This window comes from Hirundo rustica, chromosome 11 (assembly GCF_015227805.2).
Source record: "Hirundo rustica isolate bHirRus1 chromosome 11, bHirRus1.pri.v3, whole genome shotgun sequence".
Taxonomy (NCBI): Eukaryota; Metazoa; Chordata; class Aves; order Passeriformes; family Hirundinidae; genus Hirundo; species Hirundo rustica.
Genome location: NC_053460.1, coordinates 10099756 through 10125984, shown reverse-complemented (window position 1 = coordinate 10125984; position 26229 = coordinate 10099756). Strand labels below are relative to the sequence as shown.

The window sequence follows — 26229 nt, the reverse complement described above, 5'->3', positions numbered from 1 at the left end:
ACAGCTTACAGCCCCTGTTGTCTTGTATGGATATTTGAATGGCAATGGGTTTTATCAGTATTTCTAAAGGCACTCATTTAATTATGTGGTTGTAAGAATTTTCAAAACCCCAAAGAATTAACACTACCAATACATATTCATATTTCTCAAATTAATTCAACCTGAACATTTGAAAATATTAATTCAAAAAACACACTCATTTATTTTTATTTCTGTAAACACTCAGAGCTCTTTTCTGGTCTTGTTTACGCACTCATTTTATTTTTGTATAATTATGAAAAAATGATGTAGCGAGCTCTCTTTCTTTATGTTACATAATGCTGGCAATTGATCTATTTACAATGGGGTGCATTACCCAGAAAAAATGAAGCTGAGACAGAAGGGAGCTGGTAGCCCACAACAAAGGGCAAGTCCTGCTTGCTGAACCCAGGTGTCTGTGCATGGGGACCCCATCCTGGTGTCACTGGTGTGCTCCCACTGCCTTCCATGCTGCGCTGATTTCAAAAGCTGAGCATTGCAAAGGGCCTGGAGGTTCATACATAAATCAAACAGCTTTGTAAATGAAAAATATTCTCACCAAACAAAAAAGTTGAAGTGTTTTACTTAAAAACATGAAAATGAATCACATCTAACTGAAAACAGCAGGTTTAACTTTTGCCAAATTGTTTACTCTTCGTAATTAATTTTGATTTCCCATGTTCTACACACAGCCTGTAGCAATAGGCTTGCCTAGCAGGAACCACAGCACCATTCTTCACTGGCCCCTCTACACAACAGCACACCTTGAGAAAGCTGATACTTTAGAAAAAACAAACTTTTCTGCTTGAGCAATTATTAGTCTGACATCACTCTCCAGGTATGCAATGTTGTGTCATTTGACAACAGTTTGCCCACTTTGACAGGGCAAATTAGGACTCTTTCTTCTCTACAAGCTCATGTACAATTACTATGGCATCATTCTAACATATTTACTACACACAGGAGAGAAAATGACATTATCGCTTTTTAGCTGTCACTTAAACTAAACAATTCACAGGTACATATGGTTATTGCTGGAAAAAGCATTACCATTTCTATTAGCAAGCAGAAGAACAGAAAGAATATTAGACATTTTGAGAAACAGAAAATCTGCCCTATTCCTTAGGCATCTACCCTACTTCGAGTTCAAGAGTGTGTCAGATAACTGAATTTTTTTTAGGCATCTTATAGCCCCCATGCTTATATCAGTTTAACATAAGTAATAACAAAACTAAATTCCCTCTACTACCACTAAGGCTGCTTAAAGGACTTGCTTTGCTGCAGAAGCCATGACATAGGGGACTGAAATCTCTAATGAAATGCCGTGTATGTTGATTTATGCAGCTTTAGTGGTGCCATTAACTGAAAATTGTTCTTTTCATAGGCTTATAGAGAATCTGGTGGCTGTCATTGTTCATGATTCAGTGAGAATACTGGGTCTAAAATTACTGCTGCGTTTGGGTGGATATGTGAAGGATGGAAGTCTGCCCTCATTTTGTGTTAATATTTCATAGAACAACAAATATAAACCTTCTATATATAATAACATATTAGATTCCATAACTAGCACAGCTGTCATTAAGTAATTTCTTTAAAAGTCTTCCTGTTTAGAAGAAAAAAACGGGTTTTTTCAAGTACTAGTAAGATACATTTCTTGGGTAAACATATATACACACTTGCACACACACACATATATAGACATGTATGCATATATATATATGTGTGTGTGTTTGTGTATGTGTAGGAATAACCAGGCAGCAAGCATTTAAAATTGTATTTCAGACACTAATGCAAGCAGCTAATCCTATTTACATTCATATTAGCCCTGGGTATCTTTTTCCCTAAGATTTACACATTTGTATGCTTGCATGAGTTGAAGTGCTTTTTGCATGATATCAGTACTTTTGTAATTTAAATCTATAAAAGGCAATTTCTTTTAAATATACTTCCTAACAGTGGGTGAAAGAAGCACTAAACTTATTTGAGAGCTGTACACATCAGTAAACATGTGCACTGAACTCCAGGCAATGCGCTGTGAGAGAATTAATCTTATACTGTATTAGCCAAACAGAAAGATTCTGGGACTCCAAGTAACAAGCATGGAAAATGTCCAAACGTTTTCCTCCTATTACCTAGAAAATGTGTATTTTTTAGGATTATGATTTTAAAAATCCAAACCTTTTTCAATGAGTGGTTAATTTGATATTTCCTTACCTTACTCATTTCAAAGTCTGCAACAAAGGTAGTCCATAAATAGCCCTAATGAATTTAACAGATCTTTAATTTTGACTACCTTCCTCTCATCTATCACCTTAACTCTGAACAGCAGCACAGGACTACCTTTTCATTTAAAAGTCTATCATCTCCTTGCACTTCCTACAAATATACAAACACCAGAGTCAAGAATATTTTTCTCAGTGAAATGATCAGGAATTACAGGGAATTTTTTTTGCTATGAGAGGTGAAAATCAAGAAATTCATATGAGAAAGTATTCAGGTACACTTGAGTAGGACTCTTCTGTAGTAACAGGACTTGAAATGGATTGTGTACAGTAACTGCTAATTCCTTTTTGACTACTTCTTTCATTTTATAATTTAATACAAAACAACAAAATGTAAGCATGGAAGAAGAGGCCTATTTTGAAAATCCTTTCTAAAATGGTCAGTAAAATGAATTTTCAACCCCTGTTGACATGTTCCTAGAGGCGGGTGACCAATACATTTCTGCCATTTTTTTTCTCCAGGTTAAGTTCATCTCCTGCCCTCAGTCTGCTTTTTCGTTCTCACACTCCTCCCTTCCTTCTTCCCAGACCCCAAGCATCCCTGTACTCTACCCACTTTCCTGTATTTACATGGATTTCCTGGCATGCCCTCTCTTTCCTCTGACTTTTGGAGCCTCTCTTACATGCCTCTTTCTGCCTTGCCCATCTTGCTTGTCAATGCCATTTGGTAACAATGCCTTTAGAACCGTTACTGTGATTATTCATGCGTAAAAAGATGTTGGGAACATGTTGAAGACAAGTATTCTCAGATTCCTTATGCCCTTTCTAAAATAAACAGCCATTTGCAAAAGAAAAGAGGAAGTTGTGAGGATTTATTGCTCCTCTAGCTCTAAATTTTGCCAGCACAACCAGTGCTCACGACAAGCCAGTGTATATTTCCCTGACATAATCTGTTGCCACTCAGAGATGCATGTGTGCTTCTATTTCTGTACACTTAAAAAGATCATGCTGCCTAGAAGAGCACAGTTGATAAAATTTTAATAAATGAGTGAATAGTCTAAAAGTAGATGTGAATTTCACATAATATCTCATTATCTTCAAAATAAAGGACTCACATACCATCTGTAGTGGCAAGGACATGGCAAGCGACAGCAAGTCTCAAAAACTGCATTTAATGCCAGCAGCACTGCGTGTCCTTTTTTTTTCATGTCTTTTTCTTTTCATGTCCTTTTTTGCCTCACCCCACAAGGAGTCAAGAACAGGATTTTCAGAAGCAAATCACACATTAAGGAGGGCTCTTGCAGGTGGATTGGTCTCTCCCATATGACCCAACCAGAGCTGGTTTAGTGTGACTTCCCCTCTACCCACGCTTTAGGAAAGAGCCCTGCAGAGCAGTTCTTTTATTTCAGCCCTGGCATTTCAGACTTGAAACCTGGATGCAAATACTGTTTTAGCAATTCCCCAATCACCCAATGGGATCAACCAGAATTGATCTCTGCTCTTTGAAATTAGCAGCTCTTATAAAACCTTTCTTCTGTGTCAGACTTTTTCTTTTATTTTGTTCCTCTTTTTTTTGGGTGGGGAGGGAGGTGAAGAAGAGAAGTGATGAAGGGCAAACTGGCAAACAATGGGCAGCAATAGAAAGGGCCTGAATTGCTAGTTTTAAGCTGGGTTTGCTCCAGCCTGTTTCAAGTACTGATATGGATATGGAGTCACTGGCAAACTAACATCCTCAACTTTAGTTAAAAGAACTATAAATCTGAAATGAATGTATAAATAATATGCAACTGTCTAGACAGTATAGGTCACCTGCAAAGAGACTGGGTCAGGAAAAGATTGTCCATCAGTCAGACAACCATAACTGATTCTGATGCTAAATAATGGTTTAGATATTCAGTATTCTATATATGCGAAAGGCTTCACTGAGCATTGGATCTTCCCAACTAAAGTAGCCTTCTACTTATACATATCTTTATGCAGCCGTAAGAAAATGCACTTGCTATTTAAACATTAAAATTAATGCCCAAGGAAAAAGCTATTTAGCGAGGGACTGGAACCAACCTATGTAATTGGCTTTTGGTAAAGCAAAAATAACCATCATACCCTACCCACGATAAACAACCTAATCTAATCGTAGATGGAATCTTAAAAAGGGAAACAATTAAAACTTCAAGCTGGCAGAGAAACTTATTTCTACTTACAGAGTCAGTTCACAGATACATTCAGGGAATTGTGTGTTTTATAGCCCTACCTTGCTCTGCATTTCAGAGCACTGTAACTTTCAGCTATCACAAATGCAACCGTGCTGACTACCTGTGCTTCTGAAATTATTCTCTGCGTTGTAATGCATTTTTTGCCACTGTTTTAGCAAAATAAGTAGGTGGTGTTCAAGATAACAACCCTGCCATCCTGATATTTTTCAGGATATACAAGTAAGTTTTTCAGGTTTGGAGGTAATAGCAGATACCTATTATTGCACCAGTGACCAAAATATTTCATTTATTCACACATATATACATATATATATATTTGCTAAAAAGGGAAAAAGAAAATTCATGGGTAATAAATCTGGCACATGCAGCAGCGGGCACAGCTGAAAAGCAGGTGCTCTAGCTGCAAGACACAGCCAAGGGCTGGGTGTGATTCCCAGTCCCAATCCAAACACATTCCAGAATCAGACACTGTGAGGCAGAGGATGCAGCAGGCCACTAACTCCTTCCAGAGGTGGTGTGATTTCAAGGAGGCCCCACATGGTTGCATCACTGAAAGCCTGTGCAGCACACGGCCAAGAACATCTCAGAGCATATTTGGGAGCTCGGGAACAGACTTCCATCAAAGCCAACTGCACCATCCATGGTGTAATAGCTCGTTACAGCAGCAGTTCACAGCGTGCCTCCTAAATCCTACTGCTGCTCATTCTGAGTGGAAATACACAGGTTATCCTGGTAAGTCTGAAACCTACCAGTGTGTAATGACTATATTTTTCAATGGATGTGACTTAATTTCCTATGTAAAAAAAAAAAAAAATATATATATATATCTATATATATATCTATATATATATATAGATATCAAATAGCTACTAGCTACATTTCTATCTACAAATGCTATCAAAGATTTCTGCAGAGAGGCTGCAAATTTGGAGGTTGATCTTTTGTTATGCTGGCCTGCCTTAGTTTAACTTGAATACATCAGCCCAATTACAAATTTTAAATGCTGCATGCAAAGAGAAAGAACAAAAATCATGGAAATTGAGCACTTAGTTCCATCCTGCCAGTGCTGTGGCAGTGGTAATGAACATTGCACCACAGTGGCATTACATCCAGCAGTGGTGACAACAACCAGCCTCACACACCAGGCTCTTCAACTTGCACCAAGAGGAAGCAACTCAGCACTTCCAAGGATCCCACCCACAAGGGCAGGTCAGGCTGCCCCTCACACACACATTACACCCTGACACTTTGCAGAGGTGCTGAAACACAACCTGCAAATCCAAAGCAAATTCCCCGTTCAGGATTCATATGCTGGCAGAAAACACAAAGGCAAGGAGATGGCCAAGCTTCTTCCAGGCTTTACTGCAAAATCCTGTCCTATTCTATCAGTGCAGCACCATTGGCCCTTTCTCTGTCTTGACTAGACTCCCATGCTTTTTTTACTCTAAATCCAAAGATGCTTAGAAGTCAATACTGCATACAAGCCTTGAAAATGAAAGACTTGTTTTTAATCAAGTCTAACAAAATGATGAGCACATTGAAGTTATCATTTAAGCCGTCTGGGCTAATCCTGTTCTTAATTAAAAAGATTTTCCATTTGAGGAAAAAAAAAAAAATCAAGATATACAAAGTTAAATTAAAGTGTTACAGTTTGGAAAGTCTTTTTGCAGGTTTTGGAAGGAAGAGATTTTGTGAGAGATCCTATTAGCTGATACTATTCTTTGTTTCTCCATTAGCAGCCTACAGGCAGAGATTTCAGGCTCAGATACAAATAGATTTTGCCAAAATAGCTGTTTCTGAATAACTTCACATGTGGACACTTTTATTCTGGAATAAGAATACAGTTATTCAGAAATACCTAGCCCTATTTTAAATTCAGGCCCTGCATTAATCCAAATTAGCTTTCAAACACAACCATCCCTTAGGCTATTAGAAGCTTGATTGTGCCTGGTATTACAAACTTGTGTAAGAGTCCTCTCCAGCCACTCTGCCTCTAATCAAATTTATTCTGAGTTGCACTGTGGGGAAAGCAAACTGAGGCTTACATTATAAATGATTTTGAGGCTTTGAATCCATGTTTTTCTTGTAGCTTTTTTATAATGATCTCTGCCAGCTGTTCAAAGTGCCTCTGTCACTACCATCAGGTATTGCTACTTTGCCTGATTGATTTCATAAACCAGGGTTCAAACATTCACTGCTGGATCGGAATTAAATGTATTTATTTTGAGTCTGTAAGGCTCTATGAACTCAGAGAATATTTGGGGGGCAGTAGAGAGTCTTCAGTGTTGCAGTGCTAATGGAAAGGCTTTTCATTTTGGATATGTCACTATCATTTCACTGTTTTAAAAGTCCAGCCAGGCACAAAGACGGGAGAGTTTTTTGTAAAAGTCAAGTAGAAAAAATATGTAGTTAGGCTGCTTTGGAAAATATTGCCTGTCTCCAAGTGTGTTATTTTCTTCCAGATGCCATAGATACTTTATAAACAGAGTTTAACAAGCAGCTCCAAGGGCTTGTCTACACTTGAAAATTAATTTGGATCAAGACAGAAATGAGAATTTATTGTACAATGTGTCTTTATAAAGTTGTTCTCTTCACATTAAGCCCTCTGGTGCTTTTTCATAAATAGGTGATTTTTAAGGTCCTGTCCAACTCAAGCTATTCTATGATTCTCTGATATTTCTTAATGAAAACTACCTTGTATTACATACACAGCACATAAAACAAGGAAGCAGGTAATTTTTACATCTTTTTGCTAAACAAAGAAAAGTACTAGAACCCAAGTTCCACTTGGGAAAATAAAAAAAGAAAAGGGTCCATGTTGATCAGTGAAACATTAAACAAGTTTCACGTATGGTCCCACCCTCAACACTTCTCACCCATCACTACATCAGTATAAACCTTGCTCATTGCTGACAGCAACCTTAAAGAATGCTTATATCTTAAAAAGTAACAATAAAAAGCACATGAAAATGTAACAGCCATTGACCAGCTGGGAAAGAAAAATGCTGCAATCTGTCTAAGGGGAAAAAAAATGAAAAAAGGAGGGAGATATTAGGGCTGCAGAAAACGGATTTGCCAAAATTAAAGGGCCAGATGTAAAAATAGCATGCTGGAAAAAAGTTACACTATCAGAGTGTCCCCAAGCAAGGGAGGGAGAACATAGTCAGAAATGAGCACACTCCAATGCAATCTCTCAAAGAGGCCTCTTCCCTTCAAGGTAAGTTGTTCAAATTACAACTGTGTACCAATATGTTCAAAATCCAAATGACCAAGTGCTGTGAAGACACTTGTGAGACCATTCCCTTATTCTCACAGTCTGAACCACGTGTTAACACTTGCAAAAGCACCCAGTAGCAGGCTAAGGGCACTCCTGTCCCATGGGAGCCAATTCCCAGCACTTTTAGAAGCCCTGGAAAAAAAGACCAAAACCCAACCAACGAGCCTCAGCCCTGACATCTCAAAACACACGGCCCAGCTTCACCAGAGCAAGGATTTCTGTGGAGTCCTGGTGCAGAAAACTAGAGGTGCCCCACTTAAGGAGACAGATCAGGGGTCTGGACTCAGAGAGATGCAGAAACTTCCTTACAAAATGGAGTAAGATGTCTCTTCTTGTCTTCAAGATTTTGTACCATCAAGGTAGGGGAACTTATTTTGCCTCTTTGTGCATTGCCAGTTCCGCCCATGCATGCAGGGGTGGCCCCAAGCAGATGGGAACACTGCAGGGACATCAGTCCTGGTGCTGAGAGGAAGCCCAAGGGGATACTGCTACTTCCAATGAAGGCATTTTTTGGTACCTCCTGATTGCATGACCCAGAGTTCAGTGCACTCTGTGTGCGTCAAGCAGCATTGCAGGCCCTTACACAGAATGCAAAACCCTACTAGCACTGATTCATGTACTTTCATATATTCTTCCCTCACAAAATCCCATACTCATGTACATTAGCACAGACCAGCAGCATTGAAACAGGCTTCTAGCATAGAATAACAGCAATTGTGGTGATGTTATGAGCAACTGAAGAAGTATCCACAGTTTGACTTCAGTTTACCATCAGCTCGGTTCTGGCTGCTGGTCGGAGCACCCGTGCCACTCTGGGGCCGGGGACAGGAATGGGTAATTGGGAGCAGAGGACACTGGAAGGCTGGGACTGTCACGACACCAGATGCAGTGGCTGCATCACTGCAGCTGCTGGCTGCAGAGGCAGCTTCCCTCTTCATTTGCAGTTTTATGTGTCTCTCCATTTCCTCACATGAGGCGCTGCTAGCGTGCCGCACTCGCACAGCCAGAGCCACTTGTGCTGCTACTTCATCCCAGAAGACTCAAAAAGAGAGCCAGAGCAGACAGGGATAAAATCCGAATCCCTGGCAATGCTAATGTCCATTCACATTGCCGAGAACAGCTCTGCTCCTTCAGAAGTGTCAGGGCAGTCACAGATGTATTTGTGTCTGTTCTCCCTCTGTTTGAACAAGGACAGTTTTCCCAAGGGAACCAGAAAATGGAGTTTATGGCATGGCTGTATTCTACTGGATTTCTGAATGACTTTGAAGCAATCTGATTAGTTAACTGTTTAGGACTTTAGCATTGAAATTTGACAATTGAGAAGCTCTTTTTGAAAGGAAACATTAATTTAAAACAACACTGAGTGAGACCAAAGATACAAGGAAGTTGCCTCTGCTGACATAGTTTGGTAGAGTTTGTGGGGTTTTTTTCCAGATAATGTTTGATATATCTGGGGATCAATCTATCTTTACGATCCAGAATTAGAGTATCCTTAGAGTTACTCTTATTTATGAAAAAGCAACAAAGCAACTTAAAGAGCTACACTCTTCAGTGCTTACTTAATATTCTACTTTTCTTTCTAATTGAGTGAGGAATAGTACCTTCAGCTTTAATATTTCTTTCTATATATTTTCTTCCTCCACATTCCTAATATCTGAGGCCCATTCTACAATCCTGGGAGGCAGTTGCTGATTTTAGCCAAAAAGGATAACATCTGTTAGAAACTGAGTCATGGAGAAGGAGGTGCCAACTTTCCTGCAGGTGAAACATAAAGGCAGTGTCATCAGCTGACCACAGGAAAAGAGAAGGATTTGAAAGTGACAGAGATCCACACAACCAGAGGCCTGAGAGGATACTCTCTGGCTAACTGTTTTGAGTTAAGTGGAATATGGAGCATCATGTTGTGTGATCATTCAGACCATGATCTCCAAAGGCTGAGTGAGGGTATTTTATGCAGAGTGCCATTGAAAGTCAATGCACAGTATGTAAAATTAAACAAGAGTAATCCTTTGCAGAACTGGGGCCATGTTTAGTTAACCTTTTGCAGGAAAAAAAAGAGAAATCTTAAGGTTATTTTCTAAGATTCTATTAAGTCCTGCTGTATTTTTATAGAAATGAGGATTTTGTTTCATTTTTGCCGCTCAATATTTACATGGTTGAAAGGAAAACAAAACATTAATCCAGTCTAATCTTTTTAGGATCAAAATCCCAAACAACACGTGTGAGAAATGCTGAGGAACCGATAAGCAAGAGGGAAGGTCTTTTATATACAGCCTTGCATAGAGTCAAATCCATTTTAAGAGTCTAACTTTAATGGGAGCTTTAGAGATTAAAAAAAAAAAAAAGACAAAAATATATTTTTTCCATGTAGAACACTTTGAGGAACAAGTTGCCCTCAAATTTCTGTCACTGACGACAAGTCAAGGATAACATTAGGGAATCATGATCACAGAGATGCCAGAAAAATTAGTCAGAATGTATCATGCTGCCAGATCGATCTGCTTCCCCATACCAAGAACGTGGTCTGGACAGCAGAGAAGAGGAAAAACACATACCACATTTTTAGGACAAGGAACCAGCCAAAAAGAGAGGGGTTTTAGATTTTTAAAAATAAATAAATAAATAAATAAATAAGGAAAGAAAGAAATTGTTAGCCTAGAAATAAATACCAAAATTTTAAAAAAGGAATGAGAAACATGCCTCTAAGGTAAAGCAGCTAAAGCAGATTCAGCCCAAATCTCCCTTGTCACATGGGAAATGAAGCACAGTTTTAAGTCTGGCATCCCAAGAAAGTGGCAGGAAAATGGATAGCTGCATTTGTCCCTGCTACCACGCTCCTTGTCATATGCTCTTCCTGAGAAAGTTATTCAGCAGCTTTCTGACAACGGGTTCTGAAAAGAAATGTGTAATCTAAAGCAAACCAAACGGGGTGCTGTTCTTGGCAGAAAGGGATCAAATCCCACGTCACTCAGAGCACTGCAAACTCTCTTCCACTCTGTCAGCTACGATTTGCCTATTTCCTTCGAGCAACTATCCTCAAAAAATAAACATCACTACAAAAAAGCAATTCAAGCCTCATCACTAAATCAGATTTAGCGTATTCCCAGGTCACCTCTCCCAGATTCACTGGACTAGCACTGCGTGCTGGATAATAGAGTGGAAGAGAGCACACCCAAATACCACACAGAAGATAATTGCAGCCACACAGCACACTGCAATCAACAAAATTATACATGGCAAGCTTTTAACTCAAGAAATTAGTTCTCTTTATCTTCTGACACAACGAGTTAGACACTGTCTCTAAATTTCCTTCTAAAATAATTAACTTTGCAAATTACATTTCTCAAGTTATCCGAACAGGGCTAATTATATGTATTTCAGAAATACACATGCATAGAATGGCCTTGTAGATTATATGGCATTGATTTTCTACAAACTTCCCTCTTGACTGGAAGGTACAAGAGGAAAAGTCATGAGAGCTACTGAAAACTCTCAGCAAGAGGGAACCAAGACCTGACAAAAGCACAAAGATACGTTTAGGGCTGTTAAACCTTCTTCTCTCGGACAAGAGTGGACACACCCAATTTGTGAGACATTCCTTGGACAATTAAGTGGGATTTATGCTTTAAGTCCTTGTTACCTCTGTGACAGCACAGTGAGTTTGTACAGACATAGTTCTGGTTGCAAGGTATGACTTTTTCCCCTGTTTATTGAGCTGCTTCCTTGCAGGGAGCAAGGCAGGAGCCTTGCAGACTGACCCTTCTGTGTCACAGAGCATCCCCACAGAGTCCAGCTAACCCCAGTGTGAATTGTCCAGGGCAGAGGAGTGCATGCAGTCCCAGCTTGCGGTCCAGGGAACACAGTTCTCACATGTTCACAAGCACAGCCAAAGCAGAAGCATTCTTAACTTTAGGAGAAAATCCAAGGGGATGTTCATTCATTTGCATAGTACTCATCCCAGCATCCCACATTGCTTTTGCTTTCTCATTTTTATCTGCAACACCACAGCTCTAATCAATGCCACAGAAATATGTATAAATCATGGCTAGCCTATGGTAAACTGTCATGATAAGAACCCACATTAGAGACCACCAAGTTGCTTCTGTGTATCAGCTGAAACAGGAGGTTCCAGCTCCTGTAACATCCAAACACTCACAGAACTGCAAAGCTCAGGCATTCCTTTACTGGCAAACAGAGGATGCTCCATCCACTGGATATGGTCTTCCCAGAAGTCATGGGGTTTATCCAAAGAGAGTTGCTTTAGTTTATTTAATCAACATTAAAAATCCTTTCTAGGAAAAACCCTGAACGACTCTGGTAGTTTACAATGGGAGAAGAGTTATTTAATTGTCATGAGTCAGAACATGTATAATCAACACACACATGCCCCAAACAACACACATGACTAAAATGATCTTTCTTATGAGAAAAATCATCATTCAAGTTTTTTATCTATCACTTTGCATGCAAACTGACTCATGGTCAGTAAGGATATATTGTCTGAAAGATAAACATCCTGCATAGAATGTGGCCCACCTTGACCTCTCTGAAAAATGAGTGTTGTCAGTCCATTTCAGATTGCCATGTTAATACTTATATTTTTATATATACAAAAATATATAAAACAGAGTGCCAGTGTTCAAGGAGCACTCTGTTTAATCACAGTCCTGTAATTCACAGCCCTATTTCACACATCACTGTTATAATTCAACTAGAAATACATCTTTATGCAACATAAATACATGTATGGTTATTATCTGGATAAATATTAGATACTGAGATGCTGAACTGTTTCTTGTGGAATCTCTGCTATGCTCAGGAACTTTTTCCTGTGCCAGTTCTTTGTCCATTTTCTGTAGGTAAATGGGCATGACTCAGAGGAGGCACCTGCCTCCATTTAACTGGAAAGGCTCACAAAGTCTGCAATCAATCCCTATGTTCAAATTATCACCAGCACCAACAAGATGCTGAAAATTTACTTGGAGTGGCCAACCTAACTGCTCTCTTTTACTTTGTCATCCTCAAATCCCTGCTCAAATGATTCACTATTTTTGCCATGATTCCCATTTGGCAACGTTATGATGGGTATTCACTGGGAGTACACTGTTATTTTTTTTGAAATTTGCACTTGTTATAGCATGGTAGTGTCTCATAGGTATTTGAATAAATGCTCTTTTCCCAGATACCAAATGTACTCAGCTGTCTGTGAGCAAAGATAATAAGGTATCTGAGTAGATCAGCTATTTTATTTTTCCCTGCTACATTAAGGGGAAAAAAAAAAAAAAAAAAAGGCAACTACAACATATTAAACACTAAAGCAGACTGCAAGGAGTAAGTTCAAAAGTGAAATGTTCCCAAAATCCAGTAGGTATCTGTAACAGCAGGTTTCACTTAAAGTGGCTATCACTTTACTAGTTTTAACAAACTTCAAAGTAAGTGTCCTAATGCTACTCATTTTCTGTGTCTGTTTTACATCAGTCACAATTCTGTATCATGGTTTCACTTCTGCCTGATGCTTATAATGAATTTTTGTAACTGGAAAGCACATTTAGTGTATGGATTAAATTAAGAATGGTTTTACAAAGCAGCATGATAGCAGACATTTGTGTTATTAACTCACTTTTTTACATATCTGCTGATATGTTTTTGGGGCATGTTAAAATATGGTATGGTAATCCATACCACATCCATCAGCAGGATAAATATACTTAACTGAAATAAAATCAGAGAATCAGAAATCAGTTTCATGGGGCTCCATTTCAAGTCACTGAAATATAGGAACATTTTTCAAGTAGAACTATTAATTTTTAATTCATTATACCACTTCAACGCAAAATGGCTAATTTTAATAAACCGAAGTGTCAGTGCTGATGGTGAAATCTTATACAGATGGAAAGTTATTCTCCTAGGAATGCAGCCTGGAAGTGATACTCTGCATACCAAAAAGGTATTCCCAAACATGGGATTTTTATGATATTTGCCAGCACATGGAGTGTGCTGGAGGATTTCACAGCCCTTGGACTTTCCCACTCTGAGGAGCAGGACCACAAGCCACGGCAGCACCTGTAGGACAGTTCAGGGGAGTTAAAGTCACCCCTCTCAAAGAACACAGGAGCACTGGGCACCAGTTTCTTCATTGCCTTAGAAGAAGCCAATCATAAAAGAGAAGTTGTGGGTCTACTCCCCGTAAGTAACACAGCAAATGAAGAAGGAGCTCCTGATTCTCTGTTACCATCTATTATGGCTCAGCCTTCTTCCAAACCCAATGCTGTTGTGTGCTGTGACCCTACAGCTTTGGCATAGGGAATGGCCAGCACCAGAAGTGCAAACTGGAGTTAAGTGGGCTCATCAGAGATGAGTGAGTTGGCACATCTGGCCCACAAGACACTCAGAGTTCAGACACAGCCCTGGAGAAAGGATAACAACACAGTGAGCAAGGGGAAGAGGTGTTCCATATGCTCTGATAAAAAGTCATCCTATTTTTTTCAGTCATGTTCCTTCAGGCGCTAGCGTCCCTCAGTGCATACATACTCCAGTGGCAGGGCATTTTGCTCATGCCTTCAATTCAGTCTGGATAGGATATTCATATTGCGGTCATCAAAAAATTTCTCATTCCATCCCAAAACATGGTTTTTTCCAAGGCTAAGGAATACGTCACTCTAAGCAGTTGTTCGTAAAACTTTTAACTTGGAGACTTTTTTTTCCCAATCACTTTCCAAATGTAGACTCATTAAGAGATGTTGTAGTTAAATTTCTTTTTACACCCTTTATTTTGCTATAAATACTTGATTCTGCCTGGGCCAGTCACCTGGTTTCTGGCTCCTCTAGGACAGGCACACAGTGTACACACAGCTGCTGGTCCCCAAAGATCAGCAGTAGTCATTTGTTTTAGGGAAGGTAAAAATCTTACAGATCCCAGGAGCAAATGGCCATATCAGATGCACTGCATTTCTAAGACAAAATTAAACTATTCCTTAAGGCTGCAATAAAAACCAGCCATTGGAGCTTATTTTAGGAGCATTTCATTGATCCAATAGTATGAAAAAAAAGGCTGAACTCCATTAGCAGGAAGAATTTTATCAGGCACACATGTATTTGTGCTGTAGGACTCAAACTTGTATTCCCCTCTCCTCCCTCACTACACAGGTCTTGTCCCTGGAAGCAGAGAGGTCTTGGAAAGGCTGAGTCCTCTGTCCAAACACACACCTATTTGCCTGCCTTCTATCATAGCAGTTGGGTCCCTAAAGACTTGTGTGGACTTATTCTCTTTAAGGACTTATAATGACTAGCAGAATGCATGGAGGCAACAGAACTCGACACCAGGCCAGTCCTCCTCCCTCCATCCTGCCCAAATGGGTGGTGGTGAAAATAAAAAATACACTTCATCTTTGCAGTACAAGTGGGACAAGGAGCTTTTACCTCTGATTTCAAAAGCTAACAAAACCTTCCAGGCAGCTATCGCTGCTGTTTGCCTCTCCCCAGCCCTCAGCCGAGGTTGCTGCTCGAGCAGCAGCTGATGGCCCAACACCAGGAGCACAGATAGCCACGGTGTGAATATGCAGAATGCACAACAGCAAGAATTGTAAATATTTTCCTGTGCCCTCCTCCAGGTACATGCAAGTATGGTATTTAAACCTGTCAGACATCAGCGGTTAGGCATATCCAGACGTCACAGCTGCCGCCATCCAGGAGGAATTATGATTTATTGTAATTTTGAGATTATACAACAGTTATTTAGTCTTTTTTAGAGTACAAACAACTACTTTAATAAGCTTACAGATAAGTTATTAGTGTGGTGGAGAACTCCTTTGAAACAATAATTTAATTACTCCCTCCCTTGGAGTATCTACAACATCTAGCACACATAAAAGGAGGAAACTCACGTACTAACTTGTCCAACAGTTAGAAAGACGTAGGGAGACATGAAAAGAAGATGCTGAAATATGTATAACCACAGAGTTCAACAATAATAGGAGTTAAAGTGATAAGATATCAAGGATCTTCGCAGTCTTTAAATACCGCTAGAGGCCACATTAAAAAACCCCACCAAAATTATTTTCAACTGTCTGTATCAGTACTTGACTCTTATTTATTCAGTGTGTTTTTTGGGGCCAGAATCCCCAGTCTCAAACGCTCACAGCTCCATACACCCTGATCCTGACCTGCAGCTATCAGCACACACAAAGAGCAAGAGTAGTACTGGATCAGGAATTTAGCAACCCCGACAAGGTACAGAGGACTGGTCAAAGACAGCCAAGCTAGCCAAACATAAAATTACAGAGAAAAGAAAGGAAAGTTATCCCAAGGGAGGCATTGCAAATATTTTCATAGCATTTTTATATTTCACTTTTATGGTGATGAAATGGAGAGCTTATGCAATTTGTTTGTGGTTTGGGCCTTGATTGTCCCAGAGACAAGAGCTCCATTTAGCAGTACCTTGCAAGATTAGGTACCTGAAAAATTATTTCAAAGAAATTCTTGACAAATGTTTTGTCAACATTTCTGAATGCAATATTCAAAATGAACCCTCTGTGGAAACAATATATAAACAAAGAAACCTGGTAGGAGGAAGAAACTTATCTTAACACTTAAAAAATAATTAAATGAGGCCATAAATCTTGGAACTTTTTCAAACAACCAAACGTATTGCAAATATTTTATGCTCCAGATGAATTTTACCAGAATTTTTATGAATTTACAGTTTTCAAAAGCCTGCAAAAATGAAAGACTAGTGAAAGCTGAGCATTTGATACACATTTAAGTTCCTCTTCTTTTTTTTAAACTCAAGTAGGATAGTTCACTGACTGTGTAATAGTTCCTCCCAAGGTAATTTGCTATGATGCTAAAAATGTTCCCATAATATTAAGAGTCAAGATTTTATTTTATGATAAAGCTAAAAAGCGTATAAATTATGGGTTGCAAAATAACCAAGGATAACACTAATTTATGTAAATGTGTACTGTACAATACAAAGAAATATTCACTTTTGAGCAGCATATAATAAGATTAAAAAACCCTGCTGATTAAACAAATAACCTTTTTAATGTATTTTGGGTTAGATGGAGGGCATTTCCAACATGAAGTAGAATTTTGCTAAATTCAAAATACAAATGAAAGAAAATTGAAGAATTAATTAGAGACAACAAGCCATATTTCTGATCGCAGCCAAGAATACAAACCAGGTAAGACAAAAGAGAATTTTATATGAACTATTGTCTATCACCCACCTCATCTGGCTGTGTGATCACAAACTCTGGGATGCTGCTGCTGTTGTCACCTTTTCATCTTCATGCCAAGCCTCTGCAGCTCCTCCATGAACCAAGAGATCCGAGGATCCACAGCCTAGCGCTTCAGCAGCACACTCCTCATCTTCTGGGAGTCAGGGCTGACTGAAGTCTCAGTGCCTTCTACAAGGGCTGACAGGGCCCCTTTGTTGGCACCGTGCACGCGAGGTTACCTGAGCCTCGTCAGAGGTCTGGTGTCTCACCATGACAAACTTTATTCCCTGTTGAGCAAAGAAAATATAAGATAAGAAGGCCCTTTCAATAGGACACCGACTTCCTTAGCTTTGCCATGAGCTGTATTTGATGCACAAGGGATCCTAAGCATGTATGATGCCGGAGACCCTAACATTTTAAAGCCTGTATAATATCTTTCTCAGGGAAGGATTCTGCAAAACAAAAATTATTACAGCAACATTCTTCTGTTTCAGAGAGAAATCCTTCATGCTCACAAAAAGAAATCTGTACACATTCTGCATCAAATAAACAAGCAAGCCTCAGCAAGAGGAACAGGGGTTTTTTTAATGCACTCACTGCTACCACAACACTCAGACAACACTCCCAAGTCAGAGCACTGTGAGGTTTTCTCCCTCTCCCAAACACCTGGTGCAGGCTACTGCTCCCAGCAGCTCTGCAGCTCTGGAACCCATCAGGGAACTGAGTGCAGCTCTCCAGGAGCGGTGCCAGACTGGTATTGGCACTGCAGTTAAACTCCTCCTATTAGCAATGTGTTTATATACAAAATACAATGCATTACACATCCAAGTAATTTAAGCTCAGGGCAGTGTTGTTGAACTCCTTCCTTTCCCACATATGTGATATTCCATCTCCCACTAAATTCTGAATTTCAGCTTTGGAAGGTTTCTCATCTAGAGCATGCAGTGCACATCTCCTCAGCCTGCAAGCATTTATTGATGGACAAGTGAGGATACACAACCCCTCCTTTTAAAAGCTTTCCACAGACATATGCTATGCAACATAGCATAATAAAGACAAATTATTTCATTTACAATCATTATTCTAATTGTTTTTACTTTGGTCTCTGAATAAACAGAACTTGACATTACTTCACCCTCCCCCCCAAAAAAATAAAATTGGCAGAGTATCACTTTCCAAATGACACATGACATAATTTACTACAAAAGGGAAATGTTCTGTGACTAAAATGACATAATGTTGATTTCCATGCAAAGCATGGTCTCAAGGATTTACAGATAAGACAAGAATGACCACATATAAGTCTAGAGTTTCACTTAATAAATCTGTGTAGCAGATTTACACCATCCATTTACACCCCATTGAAGTCATTATGATCCCTGCTCACTTAGACACCAAAATTGATATCTGCATTTGGGGAAAGTTCAGGTCTTTGGAAACCACAGTATGGCCTCAAATGCACACAAAACTCGTTCTGAAGGAGCACCATCACAATATAAGAAGCAATATTTCATAACAGTAAATTCACAAGTTATTTATGTTCACTCATTTATATGTGCTGCCCAGCATCGAGGTTACCAGGCAGAAAGCAGCTGTGTTGATCAAAATCTGAACACCGAGTACCACTGAGTTACTACTACATATTTTCACGGTACAACTTGCAATGACATCATATCTTGACCCACAAATGGAGCAGGAACTCAGGTACTCCATTCGGTATTTCCTGAGAATGCTGCAGATGCCCAAACATTTCCAACAGTTTCAGAAAACCAACAGACAAATTGCAGGACCAGCTCAACTTCTCAGAAACAGGTCCAGCTCAGTTCCTGCCCTTACATCTCCATGAACAATCCCATTTGCTGTCAGTTGTGTTAAATGGGCAACTTTCTTACTAGTCAAGCAGAAAAGATGGGGTGGGGAGGGCTAATCCTGCACACCCAGCGTGACACGGCACCGGAGGAGCGAGCATTAAATTAGAGTGAGAGGTTATAAGTCTGACAGAAATCTGATCTGTATTCCCTAATTATGGAGGCTCACTTCCACAAAACTGACACAAATGTTAAGCCAAATTAAATGTTGTCTAATTAACTATCATACACAAGCCTTCAGAGTGGGATGTCTACATGTTATTTAGCGAAGTAACTGGAACACGAGGACTCGCGGATTATCAGTCAAGGCAGAGCTGCCACCCCAGCTAACTGTTACAAGGTGAAGCCATTCCATTCCCACACATCCCTTCCATGAGTGCTGCGTGTAATATTTACAGGAAAAGGCACACCAGTAAACAGAGTTTCCCGGCGAGGTGGGGGAGCTGCAGTGGCACCCATCTCCCCAGCAAGGTGCCAGAAGCCGTTATGAAGGGCCTGGCTGATGGGCTGAGGGCAGATAAAGAGAAAAAAACCGCCAGCGCCGGTAATTCATGAAAAACTACACACTGCCATGACAGCTACAAGTGCCAAGTGACAGCTGTCAAGGTAAATGGAGTTTGGGAAGCCTTTCTTAAAGGATCATCTACATGTACATGTTATTTTGGGGGTAGGGAAGAATGAAGCATGAAGATTTTCATGTCTATTTCCTCCCTTGGGACCCAGATGAAACAACTAATTTATGATGCTCTTGATTTCAGTGTAATCAAAGTGGTTTTGACTGGAAAAAATAGAAAAGATAGAAATTCATTCTTCATTTCAGATCTTGTACAGTGCTAAGCCCTTCCCATGTCGTCAGTACCAGGAAGAGTCTTGAGCATGGGTAAACTGCAGGGAAGAAGGTGCCAAGGCTGAAGGAGCCTTGGGTGTGGGAAGGGAGAGGAGTGAAGGCAAACCGTGCTGTGATGTGGTACGGGAGAGCAGCAGGAGATGCCCTTCACGTGAGCTGCATTATCTGCAAGAGAGACATCATCCAGATTAGTCTCAGTGCTAATGGGCAGTACTAATCCATGGTCTAGAACTGGGAGGAGCCGAGCAAGACAAAGCAGCATCTCAGCGTGGGTCAGGCTGCCTTGGCACTACTGCTTTCCCACCGGGGCGGGGAAGGCTCGGCCGCCCCTCTGCGTGGGTAGCAGGGCTCAGCCAACATGGATCCGATCGATTTGAAGGGGTTTTGTTCCTACCACAGAAGGAAACAGCTGCAGCAGTCCGAGCAAATCAGACGCCATTTCCCATACAAATCACTTCTCATCCTGTCTTAGCTTCCTGAAAACATGATTTTGTTTGTTTAGGAGCAGCCACTTTAAAATGCAATAGCCAAAGCACTGGAAAATTGATTTGTGAAAATTTTAGAAGATCTACATCCAGCCATGGTTTAATGGATAACACTGACCATACACAATACAAACACACAGAGCTCTACTGTTTACGTGCTCTCAGAGCATGGTAGGAAAGACATACCACAAAAAAAAAAAGGAAAATTGAGCAAGGAAAGTGTGAACAAAGCCTGCTATTAACATAATTCTCCCTAATTGTTTTACAACTGTTAAATTGACAGCATAAAAGGCTCTACTATTATTACCAGCTGTAGTCTATCTCTCTCTATCCACCCTAAGCTTCCAAACACTCTAGTTACTCAAAAACAAATGGAGCCAAACATTCAAGCTGAAGTCAAACAAAAAGGAGGATCTTGGTAGTTTAACACCCACTCACACCCAAGAACAAATAAAACCTTGCAAGGACCTATCTTTTCCTGCTATCTCCAGTAACAAATCCATCTAAGCTGATTAGATTTTGCATTGAGCATCTTCTTGAACTGCTATTCATACCATTCCAAGGGCCTCACCCATAACAGATTGCTGCCAGAATTTCCATGTCACTGTTTCCAGGAGACTGACTGTTGGGAGCTCATTCTCATTCCTGACTAACCGTCCTGCAGCCTGACGAGAAACAACACTTTAAAAACACCTCACTTTAAAACCAAGCACCTGGCCTTGCCCTCGGCGTCCGCACTGCACAGACCCTCACCTGCAGCTGCTCTGCTTCCCCAGCAAGGCAGCCAGGGGAGCAGAGCCTCACGCTTGCCCCAGGACAGGGGGTGGTGTCCAAGTTCCACTGTTGCCACATGACTACTTCACAGAAAAGAAGGACATTATATTAAAAATATTAATGTTGAAGGAAAAGTAGTTGAGCAAAAACTATTAATAGAAGGGAGTCCACCTGCTAATTACAGAATCACAGAATATGCTGAGTTGGAAGGGACCCACAGGGATCATTGAGTCCGACTCCCAGCCCTGCACCGGCCCATCCCCGAGAGTCACACCGTGTGCCTGAGAGCATTGCACAAACTTTGCTTGAACTTATCAGGCTGGTGCTGTAGCCACTTCCCTGGGGACCCTGTTCCAGTGCTGATTTGCCTCTGGGAAAAGAACCTTTTTCTAAAATCCAACCTAATTACAAAGGATGAAGCCTGTCTCCTTTTGCAATCCAAATGACTGAGGAACCGTGTCTGAATGGGATGATGCTGACAGCACATGGGTGAGACTGTGGCCTGGGGAGCAGCTGAAGGGGTTTTTACTCTCCTATGCCTCCCAAAACAGTTATTTCCCTATTGTTGGTAATACTGGGATAAAGAAGAAGAGGTGCAGGTCTGGCCATTTCTATTTATGCTTTCTATTACTCAAGGCATCATGCTTACCAAAAATAAATAAACTATAACCACTTTTGCTTTTATAAAAACCAGGTATTTTAAACCCCAGTGTCTGGCTGTGCACAGTGCAGTGAGACAGGAATAAGGAGAAGACACTTATTTGGGGAAGGGAAAAGCAGTGGAGAAATAGGGTAAAAATGAAAACAGGATTCCATTTTTCCCAGTCAAGATGCAGTTTGCCTCCACTCTTACTGTTCTGATCCTTCCAAGATCAACACAAGCAAGCAGGCTTCTTACACCTGAGTATCAGCATACATGACCTGACTTGTCAAACAAAAGAAACATTAAAAAAATAAAAACATTTTCTCAAGGGAATCAAACACACCCTGTTTCCCCTTTCACCGCAGACCTGTGTTGAATTTCAGAGCTTTGCCACAGGCACCTCTCCTCCCCTCCTCTCTCACACACCTCCTCTGTCCCACGCCAGGTGAGCTCTGCCCTCCTTTGCCTACCCCTCCCTGCAGTGTCCCACAGCCGAGAGCCCATCCCGGGGCACACCCCACACCCTCCCTCCCCTGACAGAAGTGGGGCTAAGCACCTTCCTCTGTTGTGGGTTTGCCAACCATGCCCATCATTTAAACCCTGTTACAGCAGGGAGAGCAAACAGACTCTCTCATTGTCCTCCTCCCCATGCTTGAGATCCTGCATCTACATTGGATTGGATTTGCTCAGGACAATGACAAATATTGCACAACTAAAGGAGTAACCCAATACCCAAATTGCTCTGGAAGGCAGACCACTGGCAGCTCTCAAAATCCTTCTGAAGCCATCAAATGCCTTTCATGTTATGACTGAAAACACCATCTGATGTTCAGTGAGAAACTTCCTGACATGTGGGGTTCCCTGGATGGTCTTCCTTTTCCTTCACCAGAAATCTTCATCCAGATGGAGTTTCTGTGCTTTCTGGTTCTCACTGGAGTCCCCAGATATCCAGAATCCTGGTCTGGACCCAATCAGATCTAGATCAACCCTCATATCCCCACAGTGCCTAGAGCGTTCTGGAAACACAGTGCTCATTGCTAATGTTTCCTGACAAAATAAACAGGCATTTTTCTGCCTAGCACATTGCAAACAAATGTGGTTGATCTGCAGGTTACAGCTGGGAATGATGAGAATATTGTTCTTTTAATGAAGATCCCAGAAAAGGTCCCTTCCCCACCTGTAGGTAATATCTTCTGATATTTCAGACTTATATCCCAGTTTAAAATTTTCCATTATATTTGGATCAGAGCATCAATGCAAAATTAGTAACAAAATATTCAGAAGATATTGCCAATGGTTCAAATTGTGGTATAAGAAACTGAGAGAAGCCTGTATTCTGATCATAAAAAAATGTGTTTTTAAACAAAAAGAAACCCTTTAGAAATGTATAACTGTGAGTTTCTTTACCAACGAGCATCACATAAGAGAAGGTGAACCATTTCCATGCAATTAACTATTTATAGAGACACAACAACCTGCTGAAATGCTGAGAGAACTTTGCCAACTTACAGTTTGCATGGACACATGCTTGTAAAAATCTAGCAAAGGCAGAATAGCACATACAACAAAAGTCTGATAATAGCTATTGTTTTAAGGGGAAAAAAAAGGACGTCCCAAAGCTTTCCTGCAGTGACAAACTGCTGAGATCATCAGCCACAAGCATTCACTCTGTAGGAGATGGAGGGGAACTCGCTGCAGCCAGACAGTCCTTCTGTGCTAGCAAGAGGCTGAAATACTCCCTTGTGAAGCAAGCAGCAAATAAATCATGTGTCCCTTTTATCATAGCATCACTGTCTTAGATTTTACGTTTAAGGCAGTAGCACTACGGTGAGATTTCCATATCCATGGGATTGCATTACAATGGAAGCCCAAGGCCAAGTTTAAGGAAGGCAGTGCAGTCACCTCCTGTAAAAACATCCTTCCCAGATTCAGCAATTGTGCCAGGACAGCAAAATTTGTACCCTGAGAACATATTTTCCTAGAGGCCATGTAATCACCTTCCTTTTGACCCCTTCCCTCTCTTCCCTCCTCCACCTTTTCCCTTTCTACCCAATCTAAGGTTTCTCAGTGTTCTCTGTGTAATTTTTCCTTGTCTGCATGCTACAAACAAGAGAGTCCCAAATTATCATACTTTTTCAGGACAGATTTTTTTTTTTTATTATTTTAAAGAATCATACTTCAATGTTTAGAAATTAATAGATAACATAGATAACATTTATTTCTACAGTTCTCTCAAGCTTGAGTCCTGAATTTCTATAGAGAATAATCTGTGTATTTTACCACTTCACAAGTAATATGCCTCTCTTTTTCCACCTCAGAAGAAATATAATAGCAATCTCAGCCACCCAAAGAAGTTTGTAACATTTCTATTACAAACTTATTTCAACCTACAATTACCAAATTACTTAATTATCATAATTAGATATGAAACTTTATTGTAAATTAAGATTAAACTGGGTTGTTGAAATAAATGGTAATATACATAATTGTTGTAATTATTTTGGCTTCATTGCTATTCCTCAACAGCAAGTCTTCCAAATAAGCATGACTGAATGATGTCTTTACATTGAGTTACCCAATGCAGCAAGCAGCAGCAATGCAGTGTTTGAAGCAGAGGGCACTTTTCCCTGCCTACCTTGACTTCTAGTGAGGGAGCAGATATTGATTTCCACGGGAAGCTAAAGGCTCTTCATTTTTACTTTCAAGGTTTCAAATTAATCTGATAATGGTTGAAACCTATTCTCTTCCAAGGCATTACTGGTAGACATGAGGAGTTCCTCCTAGAAGCATGGACTGAAGCCAAGAGATTGGAAGCGAGCAGCTCTGCCATACTTTGTGTGGCTGAAGAGGAGAAGTTACAGCGCTAACAAAGCAAAAGGCAACAAGGGACTGCTATCAAATGCACGTCTACCTCTGCCCTGTCTTGTCCAAATCTGCATCAGGCTGCCTGTTCCAGGAGTTATCTTCGAACTGAAACACAATTCTAATTGTCGATAATAAAGGATATTGCAAGGCACACAGGAAGAGGTAACAAACCTCCTGTCCCTCATAACCTGTAGCAACATTTGAGACCAGATCTTTGCTGCTGCAGCCACACTGTGTATTAGCCAGATCTATGCTGTTAGCTTGTTTGGTACATACTAAAGGTAGGTATGGTAAATTTGATTTGCAACCCGTCTCATCTCATTTACGCGATGAAGCCAGTGCAATAAAATACTTCTGACATATTACACTGGCCTATGACATGATGCCAATGGAAAATGACATGTCCCACCACACTGAATATGATAACATTTATCTGAATATCTATGATGCTTTTTTTTTTTTTTTTTTTAAATCTCTGAACAATTCTAAATTTAGCCAGGAAACATAAGAATATAAAGCATGGCTTGAAAAAAATATTTCTTTTCTCAGCATCTCACTCAATTCTCTTCAAAATCAGCACAGGGCTCAGCAGATAGGGTCAAGACACTTTCAAAAGGCATTAGGTAGCCTTTAGAGGTTTTTTTTTTTTAAGTAAACATACAAAATTCATCATAAAATAGAAACATTTCAATATTTATTTTCAATATTCCTTGGGAATTTCTTTTATGCAAGTCCTGGAATAGCACAGAGGAGATTTAGGTTCATGATAAAAATGAACTCATCAGCCAGTCTTTATCCCAGCACTGGGAAGCCAAGGGCCAGACCTCAGAATCTGCACATGAATCAGCATTAAGTCTTCACAGACATGCTGCATTTTCCTCTAAAAGACCTGAGAACGCTTTATAAGCACTAATGAATTAAGTGTCCAGCACTGCTGTGAGATAGGGAAACACCATCCTTCTTGTACGGACTGTGGGCAGAAGAAGGTTAAGTGATTTGTACGGGGTCGCCAAATAAATCGGTGTAAGGCACAGCAAAACTCATGTATTCTGTCTCCAAGTCACGAGCTTTGGTGTGAGACCATTCCTCATCCCCACCTCGGTCACACGAGGGCTGGTGCTTGAGTCACCAGGTGTTTGAGACAGAACCTCTCACACATACATTTCCCATCTCCCCCTAATTACTCATATTTCAGAAATATTCACATTTTTACATGCTTTCTTCCATGACAAAGTTTTACTAGGCTTAGAAAGGTCAAAGTAATTACATGTAAATGTGTCATACATGTTATAACACCCTACAGAAACCAATCAGGACTCTTGAAGGCCAACCTGATGAGGAGTCTGTAGGGAACTGGAAGAAGGTCCATCAGAACCTTTACAACCTGGCTGTCAATTCCCTTGGAGACTCCCAGAGTTTCAGGCTGCTGAGAGGATTCTGAGAAAACAGCAAACCCCTGTCCTGAATAAGATTTTATTTTTCTTGCCAGCTTCAGTAATGGGATTAAATTAAAGAAAGTTTTAAATTGAATACCCAGGGCAAGAAACCAACTTCCTGGTACTCTGATGTATTAAGCAACGTAATCTCCCAGAGGAAGCGACAGAGCCCAGATTGCTCAGAGTGCTTAGAGCCAGTCAGGGCCAAACAATCCCTTCCCTTGTCCTGAGACAGACAATTTCTCACCTGCAAATGGGCATTTTTCCAGCAGACAAGCTCAGCCTTTAAGAAGATAGGTTTTTTTCCCCTTTGTACTCTTACAAAGATGAAAAGGCAGAGCCAGTGGAAGGGAGAGAGAGCAC

At 40.4% G+C, this 26229-nt stretch overlaps 1 long non-coding RNA gene across 1 annotated transcript; it reads right to left on the bottom strand.

The window, feature by feature from the left end:
- Window positions 1-250: 250 nt before the first annotated feature.
- LOC120757975 (uncharacterized) lies at window positions 251-26229 on the bottom strand. Its single transcript, XR_005702714.1, has 3 exons — window positions 26114-26229; window positions 16958-17235; window positions 251-525 (listed from the first exon to the last, which is right to left on the bottom strand). It is a non-coding gene; the product is annotated as an uncharacterized LOC120757975 (long non-coding RNA).